Raw genomic sequence first — 26,611 nt, 5'->3', positions numbered from 1 at the left:
TCACTACTATGATTTATTACATCAAGTTGTTTTATGCGGACTATGATGTCATTTTGATGTAATTTTGGTACTATTTGGTGGATAGCTAGACATTTTAGCATTTTCTCTTATTTTCAACTTGTTTTTGTAGTATTTTTGGCATGTTTATTGCTAATTACAGCAGGCTATTTTTTTCATAGTTTACCTTTGTTTGACTCATTATGACTGGTCATCTCAAAGATATGACTTTTTTTAACATTGCCAAGTTGGATAGCACCAACTAGGCTACTGGAAGTGGTGAAAAAATTGAAAATTAAGCCACTAACAAACAAAAAAATTAAACTCGAGAATATGGATGATGATGACTCAGCTAATTTAGATGCACTATGCAAGTCCACTATTATTGTATAATTCTATGAAGAGGTCCACAGTAATTTTGTTGAAGATAAAGATTTGAGTGCATGGAATCTATGGGAAAAGATTTAAGAACTTTATGCAAAGGAGAGCTCTGCTTCACATATATATTGGATTAAACAGTTGATGGATCTCTGCATGAAGGAGGGGATCCCATTGTCTGCTCACTTTAGCCAATTTCATTCTATCATGAAGAATCTGCTTCTACAAGGTATTGAGTTTCAGGATAATCTGCATCCTTTGTTTCTTCTTGGCACTTTACCTGAGTCTTGGGATGTATTTCGCACTATGATCCATATCAACAAACTTGATGTGCTAAAATCGAAAGATGTAGAGAGTGCTCTTTTGACTGAAGAAATTAACATGAAAACAATTATGCTTCTCACAATTCACATGATTTATCTTTTAGAGGTGGCAAAAGTGGCAAGAAAGATAATGATCATCATGGAAAGGACTCTTAGAAGTCTCGATCTAAATCACGTGGATGCAGCAAGTTCCATGGACGCAAGTCTAATCTTACATGCCATTATTGTGGGAAAGCAAGACACATACGACCACAGTGCCATAAGATGAGTGATGACAAGCACAAAGAAAAGGGGAAAGAAAAAGTGCAAGAGAAATCCAATGATTGCAGCATTATAATTACTGTTAGATATGATCAATGCCCCACCCTCATTAGGTACTACCAATGATCCATGGTGCTCAAAGTTGTAAGGCCCCCATTATGAGGAGAAGCCAAGTGTGAGCCCGGACATTGGTGGAGTCCTGACTTGTATATCAGATGAGGTCTATGTGACCGGATGGCAAAAAGGTGACCATTGTGGGTCTAATCTTTGGGTTAGACAGAGTGGTTAAGCTGGTAGCAACTCGAGGCACATTGCATTGAGTTGCGTAGTAAGGGAGTTAAAAGGGGCCCCTATTGTGGGGTCCGGGGGCCGCGGAAGCGGCCCCTGGCTGGGGGGTCCCAGGGGGGCCAGCGGCCCCCCTGGCGGGGGTCCGGGGGCAGCGCCCCCGGCCCGATGGTAAAGGGAATATTCCCTGGAATATTCCCTGGCCGACTAGTGGAGGCTCATATGGTAGGTCGGTCAGCAAGCCGACCTAACGACCTTCGCGGGCTATAAAAGCTAAACCCCTTCGCAGCCATCTCACACTCATCTTTCACCCAGTCAGAGTTGTTGTTCCAGCTAGCCTTAAGCTCTTCGCCTATCTTCTGTCTAGATCGCCATCTAAGCTTCACTCAGTGGAAGCGCACGGGTGGACAGAGCCATCTTTGTATCAGTTGTTTGGAGTTAAAGAATTTTACCGATTCTCCTCTTATCTGTTGTGTACTCTCTATCTCTTTCTCAGATTCTGTTCGCTGCGCCGTGTAATATTTTACATGGTATCAGAGCCCAGGGGGCTCTAGAGATCGGAGAGCGTGCAAGAGGCAAAGGCTTCAACAGCAAAGAGAAACGATGTCGACTCCGGGAAGTAGTTCTGGCGCATCAGGAAGCGGTGCAGGAGGTGGTGCTGCTGTACCGGCTATTCAAACACTGAGGATTCGTCCACCAACCTTCAGCGAAGGCAAGTTAGAGGGTACAAACTACACCTTGTGGAAGTTCAAAATTACAACTATCCTTGATTCTTATGAGCTTCTGGAGACTGTGCTGGGGACTGACGCAGAACCACAGCCTATCCCCGACCCATCAAATCCTAGTGTGATGATTCCTCCGAATGCAGATCTTCTACGAGCTTGGAAACGAAGGAATGCAGATGCATTGTGTGCCTTAGTTACAAGCTGTTCTGACAGTGTTTTGACTCTGATTCAGCATACAACCAAAGCGTCAGAGGCTTGGAATGTACTAAGGAGTCAGTATGAAACACGAAACCAAACAAGGATTCAAAACTTGGAGAATCAACTAGCAGCGGAGAAGTTTGCTGAAGGAGAGACGGTTGAAGCATTCATCACTCGGATTAAGAATCTGCGCGACCAGATGGCTGGCGCTGGGATACAAAAGACTAGCGAAGAGCTAGCTCGGAGGTGTCTTCGGATTTGTCCACAAAAGTTTGATGGACTAGTAACTGCCCTTAATACTCAGGTGAGACCTCAAGCTTTGACTTTTGAGGAGTTTTGTGCATTATTAATGGAGGAGGAGTTGAGGCTGAAAGCCCGAGAAGGAAGCAACAATGGAGATGCTGCATTCTCTGCCAATGCAAAAGGCAAAGGTGTTTCCTCCACCAAAAATGATGGTGACAAAAAGAAAAAGGGCGGCAAGAAGAGGTTTCAAGGAGAGTGCTTCTACTGTAAGAAGAAAGGACATGCAATTGCAGATTGTCGTGTCAAGAAGGCAGATGAAAAGAATGGTACCCTTAAAACTAAAGGGAAAGAGACAGCCAATACGGCTGAAGCAGAGTTGGAATTATTCATGGCGACCATTGAGGAAGTGTGCTCCTCGGCGCAAGAAGAATCTACCACTGACTCTTGGGTGTTGGATAGTGGGGCCTCCCGTCACATGACCAACAAGAAAGGTCTATACAGTTCTATGCAGCCTCTACAAGAATCCATCACTGTGACGGTTGGAAATGATGCTAAATGCCCTGCTGCGGGCACAGGTACTATTTCTTTTGTTGCTGCAAATGGTGAAGTAAAAAAGCTTTCAAATGTGTTGTATGTTCCCGAAATCAGGAGAAATCTCTTATCAGTTGCTGCCATAACTGATCTTGGTCATGAAGTGAGGTTCAAGAAGACAGGTGCAGAAATTATTGATAGTGCTGGCACAATTGTTGGCAAAGGAGAAAGAAGGAACAACCTGTATGAGCTAAGTGCTCTTACAGCCACCGCTGGAGTGGGCACAAGTAAGCTTTGGCATGAAAGGTTTGGACACATCGGATTTGTAGTATTGAAGGAGATGCAAAAGCAAGGTATGGTTGCTCACCTACCTACAATAACTGAATTGAAGGAACCATGTGAAGCTTGTATGATGGGCAAGCAACAGAGAAAGGCATTTCCACAAGAAAGCAAGAATAGAGCACATGCTCCTCTAGAGTTGGTGCATGCTGACTTGTGTGGTAAGATGCCTACACAGGCCTTGGGGGGATCTTCTTATTTTATGTTGATTGTCGACGACTACAGTAGGAAGATGTGGGTGTACTTCCTTCGTGATAAGGCTCAAGCTTTTGGTAAGTTTAAAGAATGGCTAATACTTGTTGAGAATGAAACAGGGAAAAGTGTGAAGAAATTTAGAACAGATGGTGGTGGTGAGTTCAACTCAAAGGAGTTTGAAGGCTTTTGCAAGAGCAAAGGGATCAAGCGTCAATTGACGACGCCTCACACACCTCAGCAGAATGGTGTTGTGGAACGCAGGAATCGTACCATTGTGGAGATGGCAAGATGCATGCTAAAGGGCAAGGGATTGCCTAACCATTTTTGGGCTGAAGCTGTTAATACTGCAGTCTACATTCTAAATCGGAGCTACACAAAGGCTCTCAAGGGAAAAACACCTCATGAGGCTTACACTGGTAAGAAACCATCTGTTTCACATTTCAGAATTTTTGGATGTGAATGCTATGCACATGTTCCAGATGAGAAGAGAAACAAGTTACAACCAAAAAGCAGAAAATGTATCTTCTTGGGTTATAGTGATGAGCAGAAGGCTTACAAGTTATATGACCAAGAGGCAAAGAAGATCATCGCGAGCCGTGATGTGGTGTTCAAGGAGGAGCCGCATACAGTGGAGGAGGAGAAGGCAAGGTCTTCCACTTTATCATCAAGCGAAGAAGTAGTCCACTATGAACCTGTCCCGAGAGCTATCCCTATCCTTAAGGAGGAGGAAGCATCATCTTCAGATGATGAGGAAAAAGTTCACCAACCTGACATCACCCCACCGGAAAAGCCATTGCCGCGCTGGGTGAAGCAGCTCTATGACCACAATAATCCTAGGCCTGCATCTGTTGAGGAGAAGGCAGACGGACCAAGGAGGTCTCAGAGAATAGAGGAGCAAAGGAGGGCTTCTGCTCACATAGTCAACATGGCCTTGATGGTTGAGATTATGAGAGAAGTAAAGGAGCCAACTGACTTAGAAGAAGCACTTGCAGATCCATCATGGAAGGCTGCTATGCAGGCGGAGTATGACAGCATAATGAAGAATGACACTTGGGAGCTAGTGGATCGGCCAGCAAAGCGGAAGATTATTGGCACCAAGTGGATCTGGAAGGTAAAGTACAAGGCTGATGGTACCTTAGAAAAGTACAAAGCTAGACTGGTTGCCCAAGGATTTTCACAAGTTGAAGGGTTTGATTTTCAAGAGTCATTTGCCCCAACTGCCAGAATGACCACTATTCGCACGGTACTTGCAGTGGCTGCCCACAAGAAGTGGCCAGTGTACCAAATGGATGTTAAGTCAGCGTTCTTAAATGGTGACCTCAAGGAGGAGGTGTACGTGGCTCAGCCACCAGGGTTTGAGGCCCCCCATTTTGAGAACAAAGTGTGTAAACTGAAGAAGGCATTGTATGGGCTGAAACAAGCCCCCAGAGCATGGTACCAGCGGATAGATAGGTTCTTTTTAAACCTAAACTTCAAAAGATGTGCCTCAGATGCTAACTTGTATGTTTACAGGGATGGTAAAAAGTCTGTAGTGATTGTCCTATATGTGGACGACCTTCTTATTACAGGTGACTATGAAGATATGATCAACCAAACTCGAAAGGCTTTGAGTTTTGAGTTTGAAATGACAGACTTGGGCTTGCTGCACTATTGTTTGGGGATTAAAGTCTGGCAAGAGCCAGGAAAGATCTTCATCTCTCAGAAGAAGTATGCATGGGAGATCTTGAAGGCATTTGGCATGACCGAGTGCAAGGAGATAGCTACACCTATGGAGGTGAATGTAAAGTTATCCGTTGAGGATACATCAACACTAGCAGACATTGGGAGGTATAGGAGGTTGGTCGGCAGTCTAATCTACTTGTGTAACACCAGACCAGATATCAGTTTTGCTGTTGGTGTTTTGAGCAGGTTCTCAAACAAACCTCATGAGAGTCATTGGAAGGCTGGGATGCGGGTGCTCAGATACTTGAAGAAAACTCTTGACTATGGTATCACATACAGTTTCGGAACTTCTCTTGTGGGGAACTGTGACTCAGATTGGGCAGGAGACATTGATTCCAGGAAGTCAGTTTCTGGTTATTGTTTCTCTTTGGGTTCAGGAATTTTCTCTTGGATTAGTAAGAAGCAACCAACAGTGGCATTGTCTTCTACCGAAGCAGAGTACAAGGCAGCTTGTTTTGCTGCATGTGAGGCCGTATGGTTGAGAAGGATTCTATGGCATATGGGAGTGCAGGATGAAGAACCAACTGTGCTGAGATGTGACAATCAGAGTTGCATCGCCATTGCCAAAAATCCAGTGTTTCATGCACGCACCAAACATATAGAGATCCAGTATCACTATGTGCGTGATTTGATGGAGGATGGGATAGTGGAATTGGTCTACTGTCCAACAGAGGAGAATGGAGCAGATATCTTCACCAAAGCACTTACGAAGGATCTGCTTCAAGTTCATCTTCAGAGACTCGGCATTGGGCCGAGGAGATAGTTCACCTATGGGTGGACATTGAGGGGGGGTGTTAGATATGATCAATGCCCCACCCTCATTAGGTACTACCAATGATCCATGGTGCTCAAAGTTGTAAGGCCCCCATTATGAGGAGAAGCCAAGTGTGAGCCCGGACATTGGTGGAGTCCTGACTTGTATATCAGATGAGGTCTATGTGACCGGATGGCAAAAAGGTGACCATTGTGGGTCTAATCTTTGGGTTAGACAGAGTGGTTAAGCTGGTAGCAACTCGAGGCACATTGCATTGAGTTGCGTAGTAAGGGAGTTAAAAGGGGCCCCTATTGTGGGGTCCGGGGGCCGCGGAAGCGGCCCCTGGCTGGGGGGTCCCAGGGGGGCCAGCGGCCCCCCTGGCGGGGGTCCGGGGGCAGCGCCCCCGGCCCGATGGTAAAGGGAATATTCCCTGGAATATTCCCTGGCCGACTAGTGGAGGCTCATATGGTAGGTCGGTCAGCAAGCCGACCTAACGACCTTCGCGGGCTATAAAAGCTAAACCCCTTCGCAGCCATCTCACACTCATCTTTCACCCAGTCAGAGTTGTTGTTCCAGCTAGCCTTAAGCTCTTCGCCTATCTTCTGTCTAGATCGCCATCTAAGCTTCACTCAGTGGAAGCGCACGGGTGGACAGAGCCATCTTTGTATCAGTTGTTTGGAGTTAAAGAATTTTACCGATTCTCCTCTTATCTGTTGTGTACTCTCTATCTCTTTCTCAGATTCTGTTCGCTGCGCCGTGTAATATTTTACAATTACAAAGTCTAGCATAAAGATTAAGGATATAAATGTCATGCAGCCTGAGGAGTCCGATGGTGGCTACATCTTAGCAGCCTCTTCATGTGATACTTCTCAGCAGACCGAGACTTAGTCTATGCATGTATAGTGTTGGCTCTTGGATTCGGGCGCATCTTTTCATGTGACCCCCTACCATGAGTAGTTTCATATCTAGTGCTATGAGCTTAGGTGATGATTGGTCTCTTGCTATTGTTGGCATTGGTGATGTCATTCTACAGTTTCCCTCTGGTAGCACTTTTATTCTGCATAATATATATCATGTACTTGCACTGACTAAAAGCCTTATATTTGCTGGGTAGCTTGATGATGCAAGTTATCATATATTCTTTGGTGATTCTACATGGAAGATAACTCGTGTGGCAAGCTTGTTCTTGCAAGAGATGCTAAGTTTGACAGCCTTCTCTACCCCTTGGTTGTATCTGGTACTATTGACCATGTTTTGTTAGTGGGTTCTATCCCACATGTATCTCTCTAGCATGCTCGTGTTGGGCATATCTTAAAGGAATGAAAATTATTAGTGCTTTGCGGTATCTTCTGCCTTTTGACTACTCCCATTTTGAGTCATGTGATTATTGTTCATTTGGCAAGTAGACTAGGAATTCGCATAAAAAGTCTGGTATTCCACGCATGGTCACGTCTTTGGCTCTTGTGCATTTTGATATATGTGGACCCATGCGTTGTCAATCATTAGGGGGTGCAAAGTACTTTGTCACATTTATTGATGATTATTCACATAAGGTTTGGGCTTATCCCATTAAGCAAAAATTTGATGTCTTGGTGGCCGTCTTTCAACATAGGCTTGCTTTAGTAGAGAATCAATCTAGCATAGATTGAAATGCCTAAGGACCGATAACGGGGGTGAGTATGTCTCACGTGCCTTTGAGTAGTTTTGTGATGAGCGGGGTATTAAGCATCAGCTGACCAGCCCTTACACCCCCTCCCCAGAATGGTATGTCTAAGTGTATGAATAGGACTATCTAGGAGAGGATCCTTCGTAGTATGCTTAGCCAAGTAGGCTTACCATAGTATTTTTGGGCTAAGACAATCTCTAGTGCTATGCATCTCATTAACAAGTCACCTTGCAGTGGTATTTACTTCCAGGTTGTAGAGGAGGTATAGATAGGAAAGCCTCCCTCATATGCTCATTTGCATGTCTTTGGATGCGAGGCCTTCTGCCATGTGCCCAAGGACAAACGTAATAAGCTAGATCCTAAAAGTGTGAAATGCATTTTCCTTGGCTATGGAGATGTAAATGAAATGGGATATTGTCTTTGGGATTTGTAAGTGCAAAAAGTGATTTGCAGCCATGATGTTGTGTTCCATGAGGACAAAATGCATATGTAGCTTGAGAAAGTTTTTGAGATATGCAGGGTTATCTTTCAAGAGGAGCCCCCTGCTTGCACAACTAGCTAGACAACTTGCACCAGCACAACAATCGATCCTCATGGATAGGATGTTAGACAAGATGTTGGACAAGTAGCACAACTTGCACTGAGGTGTTCTACTGCCCTCCATAATTATGTTTTGGTTACAAATGTAGGAGAGCCCCTCACCTATGATGAGGCTATGCACATGGGTGACAGTCACTCTTGGGAGAGGGCTATGCAGTCTGAGATTGACTCGTTGCATAAGAATTGTACATGGTATTTGGTTTCCTTGCCTAGTGGCAAGAGGGCTTTGCCTTGCAAGTGGATGTATAAGTTGAAAAGTATCCCTGGACACCCCATGATGGCATATAGGGCCAGTTTGGTAGCAAAGGGTTTTAAGTAGAAGCATGGTGTTGAATTTGATGAGGTCTTCTCTCTTGTGGTTAAGATGACCACCCTATGCATAGTCTTGGCTTTGGCTGTTGCACAGGTTGACTTGGACTTGTATCAGTTGGGTGTCAAGATGGCTTTCTTACATGGAAACTTGCATGATGAGATATACATGGAGTAGACTAAGGGCTTTGCGGAGCCTGGTAGGGAACACCTAGTGTGCAGATTGGAGAAGAGTCTTTATGGCTTGAAGAAAGCACCTAGGAAATGGTACCACAAATTTGATGCATTCATGCAATCACAGGGCTACATTCGTAGTGCAATGGATCCGTGCTTGTACACGAAGAAAGCCCATGATAGCTCATTATTAATTTTGGTACTCTATGTGGATGACATGCTTTTATTAGAGAAAGCTCATGATGAGCTAGATGCTCTTAAGGCTTAGCTAAAGAAGAGATTTGAGATGAAAGATCTGGGACAAGCCTCTCATATACTTGGTATGCACATTAAATGTGATAGGTCTCAGGGACTACTCTATTTGTCACACAGAAGGAGTATATCCGTAAAGTCCTTGAGCACTTCCGTATGCAATATGTGAAGCCTATGGTTGTCCATTACCTTCTCATGTGAAGGTATCACATGACAATTGTCCACAGATAGATGAGTAGAGGGCCAAGATGGCCAAGGTCCCCTATGCATTTACAGTGGTGGGCAGTCGTATGTATGCCATGATAGCCACCCATCCATATATTGCATTTGCAGTTGGTGTTGTGGCATGTTATATGGCTACATCTAGTAAGAGGCATTGAGATGCCATGAAGGGTATCATGACGTACCTGAAGGGAATTGCTGATATGTGCATATGTTATGGTAGCCAGGATATAGGAGTCATGGGATACACTAGACTCTGACTATGCAAGACATGCATATAGTAGAAAATCCACTTCTAGCTATGTGTTCACTTTTGTTGGAGGTGGTGTTTCATGTCAAGGGTGTAGAAATACATGGTCTTTTCTACTATAGAGGTTGAGTATGTTGTAGCCACTGAAGCTTGCAAGGAGGCCATTTTGTTGGGTCGTTTGGTTGTTGACCTTGGTATTTGCAGATGGTATCCCTACATTGCATTCGAATTCTATGAGTGCTATCCAATTAGCCAAGAATCCGGTCTTCCATGTGAAAATGAAACACATTGAGGTGATGTATCACTTCATTTGTGAGGTCATTGAGGACAAGTCTATTGACCTTGTTGAGATCTCAACTAACTAGAATCTTGCAGACTTGCTCACGAAAAGCCTCTCTACAGAGGGCTTTTTTGCCTTCCTTAGGAGGTTGATGGGCGTTAGATGAGATATCATCTTTTCTCATCCTATTGTATCTATGTATATGCTATACTATATTGTATTTTTTCTTTTCACTCCTCACTAATGCAAATTCGCCTTTAAGTGGGAGGTTGTTAGAGGAAAAGGCATCTCTGTCTAGCCGCTCGTGTATCACTACACTGACAGTACCCATGCTTGCACACTCGGTGAGCACCCATCACTATCACTTCATTCTTTATTCTTTTAGTGGCATTTGAATAAAGGGAAGGCCGATCACACATTTGTGACTATTGGAGTTCCCACATTGTGTGTGTGTCTCTCTCTTGCTCTTGCTCCTTCCACCATAGCTCTTGCTCCTGCTCGTGCTTCCACTTCAAGGCTCACCTTTTCTTCACATTCATCATATAGATATTGTATTTTGTGATTTTTTTTAGGATGAAGAACCAAGTTGCAGAAGGGTCTTCCTTAGACTCGGGAAAGGTTATGCCTCTGAATGGAAAAAACACTACACAAGGATTGCTAGCAAGATAGGTTTGTTGCATGCATGCAAATTTATGTAATTGGTATCCTTTCATACAAAAGAAGCATGCATAATCAATTTTTTTAAAATTTTCAAGAGTCATGCATGAAAATATGTTACAATTTATCTTTCTTTAAATTTGGCATAAAATGGCCATGGTGGCCATTTTGGGTCTAGAATATTTGGGGCAAGGTGCAAAGCCTAAAAAATATAGTCAAGACTATAGAATTGGTATTTACAAATATAAAGTTCTCATTGTTACCACCTAAAGTATTATCATGCAATATACATGCCTTTCAAGTGGTGATAATGCACAATGACTATATTAAGGTGTCAAGTCTATAGAGTAGGTAGGTATGTATAGATATAAGTTTTGCCATGTTACCACATAATTTAAAAGTAAGGTGTCAAACCCATAGAATAAGTATGTATAAATATAAAATCTTCCATGTTACCACATAAAGTATCATGGTGCATTACCTTTTAAGTGGTGACAATGCTTGATGACTATAGTAAGGTGTTAAGTCTATAGAATATGTATATCCAAATATAAATTTTGCTTTGTTAATATAAAGTATTGCTTTCCAGTGGTATTTTGTAGCTCAAAAATAGTAAAATACCATGATGTAAACATGAAGAACCATTCCTAAATGATGATGTTTAATTTTCAATACCCCTTAAAAATGGTGTTTCACAATTATGAAGTGGACTTTTACCACTAAAAGGTGGTCACATACAACAAAGAGTGGCAACATTCCACTTAAGAGTGGCATCCACCACTAAAAAGGGATCCATTAAAAAGTGGTTGCGACCACTAAAAAGTGGTAACTTGCCCATGAAAAGTGGTACTCAACATGCTAAAACATGGTATATACCACTAAAAAGTGATGTCATCACTAAGAATCGGTTCACTAAAAAGTGGTAAAAGTGGTTCACAAATAAATGGTTCAAAGCATTGAAAAGTGGTACTTGCCACTCAAAAGCAATAATATGCCACTAAATAATGGTGGCTAGTAATAAAAATTAGTGTACCTTAAAGTGGTAGTTACCATTAAAAAGTAGTAATCTACCAGTAGAAAGTGGTGGGCACCACTAAAAAGTGATAGAAGGACAAAAGATGTATGGAACACTAAAAAGCAGGTATATGCTACTAGGAAGAGGTCACACAACACTATTAGTGGTCTTATACCACTTTAAAGGGGTAGTCCACCACCAAAAAGTGGTGTTTTTTAACTTGCAATACCAGTTAGAAGTGGTGTTGCTCCTTCCTAATTGTGGAATTCAACTTTTTGTGGTGATCATCAATATAAAGTGAAGTAAAACCATTTAAATTATCGTGCAACCTCTATTATAATGTAAAAGAGTGGTGATGCTCTAGTTGAAAGTCATCCATGAACACTTTCAAGTGGTAATTTTTCATTTTTTTGGTAAAATATGAATAAAAAGTAGACGTTCATCACTTGTGGTGTATAACTAGTGCCATTTTGAAATAAAGTGGTGCTTCATTTAGCTTAAGTTGTTTGCTTCCACTTTGTAGTAGTGGATTCCACTTTCTAGCGGTGATACACCAATAAAAATTGGAGTAAATCCATTTGAAAGAAATATATAACCATTGAAGTACTATAATAAAGTGGTGCCATTCTAGTTTGTACTTCGAGCACCACTTGGTAGTGGTGCAATATCACTTTATATTGGTGCTACACTAATTGTATGCTTTGTAGTTTTGCTCCACCACTAAAAAGTGGTGGAGAACCATTCCAAAGTGGTTTACAATCATTATTAGGATATGAGGCACTTCAAAGTTCATTCAATTGCTTTATGACTTGAAAAGTGGTGCTCTAGCACTTAAAAAATGTGTTCCACTACTCCACATTTAGTAGTTACACACTATTTTTAAATGTTGGAGAAGCTAAAAAGTCATTAAACACCACTTTGAAATGGTTCACCATTGGAGCACCATTGCTTGTAAGTACTTGAGAAGTTAAAATTGGTTGAACACCACTTTGAAATGGTTCACCAACCACTGAGAATAATTGTAGTGTTGTACACACAAAAATTTGAAGTTTTCACCTTTTTGCAAGATTTTCAATTTATTGTGTCTAATTGAATATTGATTTATATATACTTTTTTGCAAAGAAGTGGTTAGTACCAAGAGTACATTTTTGTAGAGAGGTAGTCAGTACCACAAGTACCATTACCAATTCAAACAAGTTTTTTTTTTGCCAAGGAAGACTTTGAATCAAAATATGGACTAAGCCAAGTTGGGGCAAGCTCGCAAACTTCTTTGCAACAACAAATTTGTAGACTCAAAATGGTTAAAAGTATGGCTACATAAATGGTATTAGAGGGAGAAGGTTCACTTGAGGACCTCAAGGTCATAATTCTTGAAGGAGTGCATCCTTTATATACCATATGGTATATCAAGAAGCACCTTCGAACAATGAGGTGAGCCTGCATTTTGCACATGGATTCATGTGGTAGATATATAGAGGGACAAATGATAGACCTGATCTTGTGGCATATACCATTTTTGTGAAGGGCATAATCAAGATAATATGGTAGTGAAATGAACTGGATAGGAAACTAGAGAAGTGGAGATTTTGACATAGACCGGGTAGCTTTTTACCATCCCTTTGTTGAGAATTTGTCTCTTTACAATAGTGATGTAATAAGCATAGCCTCTAAGCAGCCTACACAAATCAATGCACACATGTTTAGAGGGCATGCTGAGGAGTTTTTGAACCATAGGATTTGGATCTTTCTAGAATATCTTATCGACCATTCATTTTGCATCAAGTGTTGATATAGCAACAGTTTGTAATATGAGGGCTACAATTGTATAGGATCAATACTACAAATTAGTATGCAAGGTAGTGGCAACAACATCATATCTCTAGTTTGTGGACACAATTATGAAATTTTTCAAGACAAAAATACATGTCGTTCCTATTAGACCACCTATTCAATTGGGCATGGCCCACAACAATGGACATTTGGTGACTATGCAACTTGCAAAATGTCCATAATGTAGAGTATTGTTACAAGTGTATACATGCTTCAATGTCTATATCCATTCCACTCACCATGCTTTATACTTTCATATATCTCTTGCTCCCATTATATATTTCATAGCCACAAAGAGCCTTTGAATGATGCATTGACAATGCAAATTGTTGGGGGTAAAGGCACCTCCACCTAGCCACCCGTGTATTACTACATTGACAGTCACCGCCTTTGCACACTACAGGTGGCGGGCACCCATCACCGTCGCTTTATTCTTTATTCATTTAGTGATAGTTTGAATAAAGTAAGGCACGGTCACACATTGTGGCTGTTGGAGTTCCCATTTCTAGTCTCTCCCTTTCTTGCTCTTGCTCTCCTGCCATAGCTCTCGAGTCCAACCTTCGATCCGTCGCTCCCTTTCAACTAGTATCAGAGCTTTGCTTTCTGACTCTTGAGCTTGGTTGGTGGCATTCTCAGCATCCCATCGACTCCCTACTTGCATTGGGTCTCCTTCATGGCAGCCATATCCGACTCCTTTGAGCTCCCGTCACTCCCTGGCTTCCCGAGCACCTTCTCGGCATTGTTGGGCACCGTCAGGGCATTACATCAGAGGTATTTGATCATTTTCTTCAGGGTTTACTTCACTTCTCAAGTCTCACAAGCTGTAAACAAGATTGGGCCAGCCATTATTGAAGCTCCCTTGCTTCATATCTCACTTGCCTTTGAACAAGACTTGTTGGAGCTTGTTTGAGGCCTTCCTTGGCTTTAATCGGACCCCTCCGAAGCTTGGCCACCATTTTTTGCAGCCCCATGACCAGCATTTATAGTTGGCGGAATCACGCCGCCCTCCCATATGTGTCTTCAGCATTGACAGTCACAATAGCAGCTCTCCCCCTCCATTGGCACTTGGAAAGGCTCCATTTCAGGCATATGAACATGCTTTGATGCTTGGTTTTGATGGTTGATGTGTTGGCATAGCATTTGGACTGATTTAACACTATTTTGGGACTGTCATAACAGTCCATAGGCAGTTTATGATAGTGTTACACTGACATTTGATGCTATAGCTTGTTTGGAATTGTCATTTGATGCTTGGTTGGTCTCGTTTGATGCCCGGATGTTAGGGGAATGTATGCCTATTTTTTGGCAACCATTTGGAGCTGATTTTGGTGCTGAAATTCTCAGTTTTGAACAGTAAATCACTGCTGTACACAGTTGGGCTGAAGTAATTTTACTCATGTATACTTATGCCTATGCTTTTCGAGCTATGTTTCGGGCATATATGGTGATGTATTGACACTTGGGGCTCGACATAGAGCTTGGTTTTGATTCGGGATCATTGGTTGAGGTTGAGCTTGCTTTGCAAAGAATTTGGATGCTCCATCTTGGATGTACTTATGGCATGTATGTTGCTTATGCCTGACCGGTCTTGACATGCTTAGCCTATGCCATTACTACATGCTAATTACATTGTTTGGAGCCTATTGCTACCGGAGCTCGGTCTTGGCTTGACCTTGGATTCTTGGAGCTTACTTGAGCTATTTATTGGCTTTCCAGAGTTGTATCTTGGGATTGATGTCTTACATGCTTATGGATGCTACATATGGATGCTATACCGCCTACATGTTCGAGATGTACTATTGATGTATTGTCTTGGACTTATGTCATTGGCACTGTGTCTTGCCTTGGCTTGAGCTCTCAAGCTCGTACATACGGCTTTTGTGCCAGTGGGAGCATTCTTGAATGCTTATTAGACATTGAGGAGGTGGTACTTTTGTGCATTGAGCCGTTACATGCTATTGAGCAGTTACAGACACTTGAGACTTTGGGACTTCTTACCTTTTGGGATGATATATCATATGTCTTGGTTCACTATATGCTTATGAGCTAAGTCTCAGTTTTGGATCCGTATCTTTGTGAACTGAGACCTACTTGTGTCAAGTTTTGGTAGTGGCATGAATACTTTGCCCCGTTGCGTGGGGGGTGTGCCTACTCACTAGCAAATGTTTGTATGACATACTTGGGTGTTGGATTCATACTTATCGACCCTCATATTCTTATGATATGCCCGCATAATGCTGGCTTTGGTCTTGGCAATATCTGATTGCCTTGGGATTCGATTTTGGCACTGTTAGCTCTCTTTTACTGAAATCTGAAATTTATTACAGCAAGCATATATGTATGGACTGACATAGATTTTTCATGCTGAAACACTCTGAAGAAATGATGTATTTTCACTAGTACTTGGTGGGTAGCAGCTTTGATTCCACTTTCTTTGCCATTTTTCCTCGATTTTGGTGATTTTTTGGTCATTTTCTGCAGTAAACAGCAAGCAGTTTTGAACTGTCTACAGTCTTCTAGCCTACATTATGGTGAGTTCGTCCATTGATCATGCTATTTTCAACATCACTAAGCTTGATGGTACGAATTACTCTTATTGGAAGAGCCAGATTTGGCAGGTGTTGGTGCAGAAATCGCAGATCAAACCTTTGAGGTTAAGTGGGCATCCTCCTGCAACTATGCCAGATGAGGAATGGCTTGAGTTTGATGAGTTATGGAAGTCCATTATTGTATTGTCTCTCACAGAACAGGTTCACTATAATGTCTTTGAGGAAGAACAGACTGCATGGCAGTTGTGGGAAAAGGTCAAAGATCTCTATGACAAGAAAAGTCCAACGAGTTAGATGTATTGGCTGAAGCAGCTTATGGATCTGCGCATGAAGGAGAATGTGACTATGTCTGCTCACTTGAGCCAGTTCCATGCTATACTCAAGAACTTGACTTCGCAGGACATCACTTTTGCAAAGGATGTCACTCTTATTTTCTTGCTTGGTACTCTTAATGAGTCATGGGATGTATTCCGCACTGCATTATGTGCCTCTACTGCTACCTTGAAATTATCTGATGTTGAGAGTGCTCTTCTGAAGAGGTTATCCATAAGAATTTGGATGCCTCTCGTGTGTCTCATGCTATGACAGTTAGAGGCAGGAATGATGGATATGGAAAGCATGGCAGTGGTAGTGATATGGAAAGCATGGCACATATCAGCATTATGGCCTAATATGGCCCTTTTTCCCACAATGGTGACAAGTAACATTTACATTCTTGCCACAGGATACCTGAAGGGCACTGTAGATATGTGCATATGCTATGGCAGCCAGGATACAGGAGTCGTGGGGTACACTGACTCTGATTATGCAGGACATGTAGATAGTAGGAAGTCCACTTCTGGGTATGTATTCACATATGCTAGAGGTGTTGTTTCTTGGATGTCCAAGGTGCAGAAATGCACAGACCTTTCTACTACAGAGACCGAGTATGTTGTAGCCACTGAGGCTTGCAAGGAGGCCATTTGGTTGGGTCGTTTTGTTGCTGACCTTGGTATTTATGCTATCCCTACACTACATTCAGATTCTATGAGTGCTATTCAGTTAGCCAAGAATCCGGTCTTCCATGCGAAGATGAAACACATTGAGGTCAGGTATCACTTCATACGTGGGGTCATTGAGGACAAGTTTGTTGATCTTATCAAGATCTCAACCGACCAGAATCCTGCAGATCTGCTCACGAAAAGGCTCTCTACAGAGCGCTTTGCCTTCCTCAGGAGGTTGATGGGTGTGGGATGAGATGATGTCTTTCCTCATCCTGTTGTACATGTGTACATGTTGTACTGTATTTTTTCTTTTTCTTTTCACTCCTCACTAGGGTAGATTCGCCTTTAAGTGGGAGGTTATTGGGGGTAAAGGTGCCTCCACCTAGCCGCACACATTGTGACTGTTGGAGTTCCCATTTCTCCCTTTCTTGCTCTTGCTCTCCTGCCATAGCTCTCGAGTCCAACCTTGGATCCGTCGCTCCCTTTCACAAATGAGTATAATGTAGGTAATGCATGTTTATACATTATAGTAGACTACTCATTGTTGTTTCACTCTTTAAACATTTCTTGTTTTTTCCATGTAGAAAAAAGTGGAGAAAGAACCACTTAAACCAACATTTGGATTATTGTTTAATAGTGTTGGTAATACTTTGAAATTCTATTATGTCTTCTCCTCTTGAAGTGCTCAAAGAACTTTAATGATAAATATTATTGCTTTGTTATTTGTGCAATGGACTCCTAGGCTGGATCCTCAAGAGAGCCTAACATTGATAGTATATGTGGTAAGAGAGTAGATAAATCATAGAAAAAAGTGCTTGGTATTACAAAAGGTGGCAAGAACACCTACTATATGGTAGTGGAAGGGGTAGCAAGATCAACACATCCAGTTGGAGGTGGAGAGGATAGTCTTTTGGAGGATCATTTGTTAGGAGCTTGAGAAAACAATGCATGAAGTGAGGCCACATCTACATGAAACTAAAAGGTCAAATAAGAAAAAGGTAGGTGAGGAAAAGCCAACTAGAGGAGAGAAAGTGGAGTTGTCTATTGATGGGATGGAAACAATCATAGAGGTCCACATTAAAAATTTAAGGAAGAGGAAGAGGAAAGACACTATGTGATGCACCACTCCAAATAAGAAAACCAAGGTTTTTGTAGAGTTTTTAATGCTTAACTTCATAGATAAAAGGATAAGCAACCATTCACCTTTAGAAAAGCACTAACTTTAAATATCCTGACAATAAACCCCCCAAACCAAAGTCTTGAAAGAGACTCCTATAGCATGTAGCCCCTTTGAAGCTCTTAACTTGTCTTACTCCATAGCCTTTTATAGGCTATAGCTTCATCATAACTTCTTTTTTAATTTGCAATTTCAATTATAATGAAACAATAATTTCCTATTTTGTCCATTGTTTATTATCAATTTACATCCATGTATTATTGTGTTGGTGTTGTTTTTGTGGTCAATGTGCATATTTCTACTTTAGATTTTTTTTCCTCTAGTTTTTGAAGACAATGAGCTTTGTATACCTAGATGGACGATTCACATTGAAGTGCACAAAATAAATGCACTGGATAATAATTATCTATAAGGTATGCATCCAAAATTTTTTCACAATACATTTGTGTTACAAATGTAGTTTAGTTCAATGAATAACTCAATTCAATGGTTGAGTTTACAATGTAAGTTTTTTTCAATGTTTCTCAAGGCTTTGTGCAAACAAAATTTGTATGTAGTGGAACTAAATTGGATAGTAGAGGTCAAAGAATTAAAAAATAAGATAGATCAACCAGTTCGATGATAGCAAACAAATGCCCAAATGTAGCTAGATGAAGTAACGGAAGGTCTAGATGCTACCCGCCTTGCGATCGAGGAAATTTCACCAAACTACTTGGATGATAGTATGTGGTTTCACACTTTGCATGGTCAAGAAACTTATCATTCTTGATCTAAATGGGATGCTAATCAAAAGAGATTTTTCTAGGGGCAATTACACACCCTAAATATCTTGTCTCAAAGTGTATTAGATTTGCAATGATAACTAAGCAACTCCAAGTTTGTCCACCGGTAGGATGTTTACCATTGGATAGCTTAAAATGTACTATGACCTCTCAATGCCCTAAAATGTAGTATGATATATGGATAGCGTGTAACATAATTTTGTATGAATATATGCATCTCTAAATTCTTTATGTGCTTCTACATTGTTCCATGTTCTTCAAATTCTAAATGTTGTTTACCTTCAGGTGGTTCTACACCGCTTTTGGGTGGTGTTGAATGGTGTAATAGCACTTTAAAAGAACTTGATATTTTTTACAATATTGAAGCGATACAATACCACTTTTCAATGGTGCCACATTTATTCTAAATGGTGCTATACCACTGAAAAGCTATACCACTTTTGAGCACTTTTTAATGGTGGTGTAGAATCAGATTTCAATGGTCCAACATAAATCTTGGATGTTGCAGCACCATAAATTATTAAACTAGATGTTGCAAAGTTAAGAATTAGTTTTAAGGTTTAAAGTTGGGTAAGTTTTACAAAGATGTGGTCCATTGAACAATATAGAACCACTTTTCAGTGATTCAACATCACTTAAAACAACTTTTTAATGGTGTAGAGACATTTTTCAGTATTCAAGCACAAATCTTGGAGCACCATTAGTTGTTAAGTTGAATGTTGCAAAGTCAAGTGTAAATTTAAGGCTTTAAAGTTGAGAGAAATTCTTACAAAGATGTGATCCATTGAATGGTGTAGAATCACTTTTCAATGATTTAGGACTACTTTTCAATGGTCCAACACAAATTTTAGATGGTGTAGCACCATTAATTGTTAAAGTAAACATTGCAAAGTCTCTTACAAGTTTTAGGTTTTTAAGTTGAGAGTAAGTCTTACAAAGATAGTGGCTCACTAAACGTTGTGCATCATTTTAATGTGGAGATTCACTACTTTAAAAGTGGTGCACCACTTTGAAGTAAAACCTAACAATGAAACTTAATTAATATAAACATGCTAAATGATGTTTCTCATTTTAAAAACTCACATAACTTGCTATTGTGTATTGTCTCATGATTTTAAAAACGTAAACTTGACTTACAATTCAAAGGGCATGCTATTGTATATAGCCTCATGATCTTCCTTGGATAATTCAATCATTTTCATTTTGCCATTGACCATTACATGTTCCACAAGGAACTTTATTCCCCTTATCAAGTGGGAATATATGAAATCTATTGGCTTGGTATCCCACATCTCACATAGGTTTGCTTGTAGAGATTTATACCAATGACATGTCACCATAAAAGTTTGGGCCTCAATAATGTTGCTCCATGCTAATATTTGCTCCTTAATTGCAAGGTCCTTATCTACAACACACTTCAAAATCTAAAAGTCAATAACCTTCTCAATATTCTCTTTAGAAGGAATGATAAAATTATTGCTAGGTGAGAGAGCATCGCTCAAGGAATCAAAATGACTTGTGTAGGCCAGGTGGCGCCTTAGACCTTGTCATCTAAGTCTCCACCTTCTTGGGAATCCTCAACGATTGGCTCCAAAGTATGTTATAGTGACATCTCTACATGTGATTTCTTCATGCACCTTCTTAATTGACCACTCTTGCAAGGAAAATAAAAGCAAGACAACTATTTTGTTCACAATGCACAATTGTTTGTCTCAGAATAATACGATGCACACACTGCAATGTTCTTATGTCCTTCCATGGTTTGTAGTCCCATTATTGGGATCATTGAATATCATCAATCTTGACCTCCTAGAAGACCATACTAACTTCCCTATTTTTCCTATCATACATAGTTACTCCTACATTAAGGTGCATTCTCAAGAAATCCACAGCTTCATTGGCACATGTCAAGCTCAGTACACTTGTAGAAGTTCTAAAGGGATCATTTTATTCTAGACAATGTCTTTCACAATGCTCTTGCTACCTTTATTTTTCGATTCACCAGTGCTCACTATATTTTGAAAGACCTTGAGAAGTGCTTGCTTACTCTATTTGAGATATTCTATCAAACAAAACTAAATTTTACTTACACTACATGCATTATATGTTCCCATTAAGCATGGCAATGGAAACTATAGAAGGAATAGGAAAAATGATAGGCTCCTAAAGTGAAGTGATACTATTACTTATGTTCTTGGAACAAAGACATCCATTGCTAACAACTGGACACGACAACCACATAAAAGATTATTGCATATGTAGCAAGAAACACGAAGATCAAAACTTTGAGTACATGCATAACATAGCAACACATGTAGCATTCCCTAAATTTTTAGATAAAGAAAGGTTTCGGAGACTCAAAATAATATTGAGAAATCTAGATATGTATGTACTTTGACTTGAACATAATATAGAATTCAATTTACAATATACAAGTATAGTATTGTTAGCAATAAAATTAATGATAGTCAAATTTGGATCACCAACTAAAAGAAGTCAGCACCTCTAAGAACCACATTCATTAGAAGTGTTTTACTTATCAACTAGCACAACATGAAAAGTAAGGAGGCACTACTCAAAGTTATTGCAATAGTACTATCAAGTGATTTAGAACCACAAGGAAGTGATGTGGCAACAGAAAAGCAATATCACAGTACTTGAAAGTGATGTTAATAATACAAAGACATGGACAACACTTCTAAAAGGTCGAGAAATCGTAGAAGATTATATAAAACAATGATCTGTGAGCACTAAGATTGATGGGGCACATAAAAGTCAACACATTTCACTATTGAATATTAATTTTTAGTGTTTACCAACTAGTTACGACCACTTCATAATGGTGTTCAAATGTTGATGTTAATAAAGAGTGCTTCTTCTTTTTTTGAAATAGTGATTTAACCATATGAAAGTGCTCAATGAATAACGGAAATATGTGAAAGATCAACATAATAATATGATTGAGCAATTACAAGTGGTGGTCATCCACTCCATGAAAAACAAGGATTTGTGATTGGTTGCTACCACTTGGAAGTGGTGAGCAACCAATCACTAGGAAGAGGTGAAAAATCACTAAATATTGTGACTTACCAATTAAGAGTGGTGGAAAACCAATCACTAGAAAAAGGTAAACAATAACTAAATATTGTGACTCACTAGTTAAGAGTGGTGGAAAACCAGTCCTAAGTGAAAAGTAACCACTTGGGATAGTAGTGGTAGGCACTCGTAAGGGAAAATCGACCACTCATGAGTGATTTACCACTACTTGGACTTGGTGATCATAAGTTGAAAGTGTTAATGCACCACTTTTATCTTGTAAGTTACCCATTATGGTTGCTTGTCCATGGTAGCAAAAAAAAGGGAAATTGGTGGCCACAAACAAAGGATCCATTGCCACAAATAGTAGGCATAAACAGATGGTCTACAACCACATGAGTTTAGCCAATAAATATTTACAAGTGGCTTATTATTGGTCAATGATGACAAAGCATTGGTCATGGATAATATACCTCCTAGAAGTGACATGCACCACCTTGAACTAGCAGAGGACCAGTTGAAAGGTGGCAAGCCACTTGGGATGGTGGTGCACTACCTATAACTAGTGATGGGATTCCAATATTTAGTAGTAGGGGACCACTTTGAAATGGTAGTGCACTACATATAAGTGGTAAAGACACTTACACTGTGGACATAAAGATTTTGTAAGTGTTAGAAAGTCACTTGAAATTATTATCATTTTTTTGTAAGTGGTAGGGACCACTTGAAAGTTGTATTCACCACTTTTAAATCTAGGACACCACTTGTAAGGTGAAAAACACCACCTGGAAATGGTAGCTCACCACCTAGAAGTGGTAGTACTTCAATTATAAGCTCTATGGGAATGGGAGCTATAGTGTACTACTTGTAAGTGATAGGGGACCAATTGCAAGTGGTAGCACACCATTTACAAGTGGTAGAGGAGCAGTTATAAGTGATAGACAACTAGATGCAAGTGGTAGGGACAAGTTGCAACAAGTGATAGGGGATCAATTGCAAGTAGGAGATACCACATGTAAATTTTAAAGTAGTTGTAAGTGGTAGGGAACCAATTTTAGATCTTTCTTTAAAATATTTACAAGTGGTATACTACTTGATAGTAGTGTTGGACATGTAGTAGGTAGTACCGGAATGAACATTTTTTACATCACTTCTATGTGATAATGGATCATTTGAAGGGACGGCACATCACTTATGAATGGTAGTGCTCCACTTTTAAGGGATAGCATTTTAGTTGCAAGTTGTAGAGGGGAGACAACTTACAAGTGGTAATGGACTACATGTAAGTGGTAAAGACCACTTTCATGATGTAGCACACATTTTCCAATGGGAGGTGCATAGCTTATAAGTGGTAGCATACTATGGCAAAGTGCTTGTAAGTAATCAATTATGTGTTAGCAAAAAATCCATGATTGGTAGTGTAACACTTGTAAGTTGCAGAGCATCACTTATAACTAGTCGCATGTCTCTTGTTAATGGTAGTATAACACTTGTAAGTGGTAGAGCATCGCTTATAATTGGTCACATGCCTCTTGTTAGCAGTAGCATGGTAGTGTTGGTGCTAGCAACCACTTGTGAGTTGTAGCACACCACTTGTATTTAGCTCCAATAAAATGAAATTATGGTTCAGAGATAGAAGAGTGATGTATAAAATAAAACATTGGTGTAGAGACAAAAAAAGTTGTAGTGCACCACTTGTAACTAGCTCCAACAAAATGAAAAATTAGTTCAACAACAAAAAGGAGTGGCATATAAGCACAAGGAAAAAATGCTTTAGAAATATTTAGAAATACTAAAACAAAATGATGTTGTAAATTATTACCGACCACTATAGTAAATTGTCAAATGTAAGCAACAAACCATCAATTTCATTTGCCATTGCCAAGTCATGTTTGGTTGCATATAAGTCTCTTTCATAGATTCCCACATGCTTGGTAGCTTGCACTATGCTTATGTCAAAGATTTACACATGATTTCACCATTCACCAACATCATTGCTTCAAAAAGAGAGACATGTTGAAGAAAAAATTACTAGAGATTAGTATAGTAAAAGTTTTAAAACTTCTTAATACTGCAGCATAGCTAGCAAGTGGTACAAAACACCTAGACCAGGTTGTAGTACCAATAGACAATGGTATATACAAAACAAATCACTACTTGAGGCTCCTCTAGAGGGTGGAATGGATGTTTTACATATGAACATCTAACAAGTCTTTTACTACTCTACAAGCATCCTTTTTGTTGGGGGGCACCCTTTCTCATCCATCCAAAATCGAATGACTAAGTCTCTGACAATTTGAGAGATGTGGGTTCTTTGTCTATCTTATCTACAACATGTGTATAGGAGGCAGTTGTATCCTAGGGAGGATGTAGAAGATGAGCCAAGAGAGCACATTGCAAGACTACATTTGAGTGTGAGTGTGTGCCACTTGTTGTACTTCCATAGGCTTCTCACCTATCAAGCTTCCACGAGAGAGAGAGAGAGAGAGAGAGAGAGAGAGAGAGAGAGAGAGAGAGAGAGAGAGAGAGAGAGAGAGAGAGAGAGAGAGAGAGTGTGTGTGTGTGTAACACTACAAGGCTACGAGTTATAACTACCAACTTCTCCAATTCATTAAATGGAGAAAGAACTATTTTTGCATGTCTAAATTACCAAATTTATTCTGTTATTGGATTTAACTATTGAGATTCTCTTTAAAATTATAAGGACTTTCAAATGCCTACTTTTAAGTGCCAAAAATAGTCCTGAAAATTACTTTCCATGCCATAATCCACCTATACATGCTTTCACCCAAGGATTAAAGGCAATGCTCTTATATTGTCTTTGATCAATGTGTATGTGAACATTAATCTTCTTATCTAGTGTGTGTAATATGGGGGCTATACTCAAAACCCTCCTTCAACTCTTCATAAGCTCTTAGGCACTCCTTAGTCCCATGGTTGGATTATGTTCATGGACAAAACTATCCCATCTGATCCATCCAATCCGGTTGGATCCATCTGATTTAGTTCAGACTATACTTGCATAGGTGACCGTTGCCCAAGGTGAAAGTTGATCATTTTTGCTCTTGTTTTTACATTTTTTTTGTCCATTTTTTTTGCCCATTTTTCCCAAAAGGTTCCCCTTTTCAAAAAAATTTGGGCCTTTATAAACATCCTCCTCCCTCTTCAATGTTTGCCCTCAACTTTCAAGCCTATTGCATGTTTCCTTCTCCCTCTCTTCTTCTTCCTTCTCTTCCCACCTTCTCTTCCTCTTCCTATCTAGTATCTTTCCCACCTCTTCCTCTTCCTTCCAACTTCCAAGTTACCACCTTCTCTTCCAAATTCCGCTTCCTATGTTCCCACCTCTTCCTCTTCCTTTTAACTTCCAAGTTCCATCTCTCTCTTCCTCCTTCTCTTCCTTCCAACTTCCAAGTTCCATGTCCCTCTTCCTCCTCCTCTTCCTCCTCTTTCTCCATTGCCACCTCCAAGTTACTCCATACCAACTTCTCTTACCACATCCTCTTCCACCTCTCTTACCACCTCCTCTATCTACACCTTAACCTCTCTTACAACCTCCATCTCTTCACCATGCCTAAAGCCCTTTATGAAGTCTTTTCTCTTCACACCTCACACCTTGAGAAAGCCATGGATTGCACTGAGATTGCACTAATGCCTATCTTTGGACTTACAAGTAGTGCGGCAAGGTGCAAATGAGTAGTGTAACATAGCTTCTCATCCACTTGTCCAAGATAGGTGTAGAATATGGTCCATGCCCAAAGATCCCTCAAGGGATGGCCGATGAGACCATCAAGAGATGCTCCCCCATTTCAAAGGCATTGGATAAGGTATCCTCTAGTATGGCACAAGCTCAAGAGGTGATAGTCTCCCCCAACATATGTACACCCATGGCCACCCCTTTGGCTACACCTATGGCTACCATGGAGGGATTCATAAATCTCTCATTCCCCTTCCACTTTGGCCACCTCCTCCACTACCGCCACTCATGGGTCCAAGAGGCTCAAGAGACAAGCCACACTTATTGAGACAATGGGATGTGTTTCAAGCTCACTCTCATTCCTCTGAGAGCAAAAAAGGAATGCAAAAATTGAGATTTCATAAACCATCATCGAGTGTAATCTCCCTTTCCACAAGAGTGGATAGGTGGAGAAGAATGGTGAGGCTATCATTGCCATGGGTCTATGCAAGGGGTGGCATGGAGTTACCTACAATGATGTGCACACAAAGAAGCTAGATGAGGAGAGAGAGGTGTTAAGGGGAATAGAATGATCAGCCTATTCGTGTACAAGCAAATTCAGTAAGCCATTATAGAGGTGAGTCTATATTCTTGAATATTTTATGTTTCATAAATTATATGTTATGTTTTATACTTTTTGAATATTATTTTTTATGCTTTATATTTTATCATTTATATTTTAAACTTTAAACTTTTATACTTCTTGAATCTTGATTCTTGAATATCTCAACCTCTCTCTCTATATCTATCTTCACCTCCATACCCAATTACCCACCTCTAAGCCATACTATATTCTAAATTTCTATGTATATGTAGGTGGGACTAATGAATGTTCAAGTTGTCACTGACAATGCTTCAAATTATTGGAGGATAGGATGATTGCTTGGGGAGAAATTCCCCTCTATAGTGTGGATACTTTGTGCCACACATTGCCTGTTGAGATATCGAGCTCCACTCGTGATACGCCAGGGTGACCGTTGTGTATTTATGTCACCGACTTGTCAGTTGCAAACGCGGTTGGTAGACCGCCCATGAATAATAGCTACATGATAGCTATCCTTATCTACTCTAGTTCGTGGCTCAGTTAGTATGCCACCTTAGTTAGTTGAGTTTGGTTTGAGACCCATATATAGGGTTCTTCTAT

The sequence above is a fragment of the Lygodium microphyllum genome, chromosome 13, assembly GCF_053477565.2.
Source record: "Lygodium microphyllum isolate KBCC chromosome 13, Lygodium_microphyllum_v1.1.10, whole genome shotgun sequence".
NCBI classification, from domain to species: Eukaryota; Viridiplantae; Streptophyta; class Polypodiopsida; order Schizaeales; family Lygodiaceae; genus Lygodium; species Lygodium microphyllum.
The sequence above is the reverse complement of the archived record's forward strand: the minus strand, read 5'-3'. Positions refer to the sequence as shown.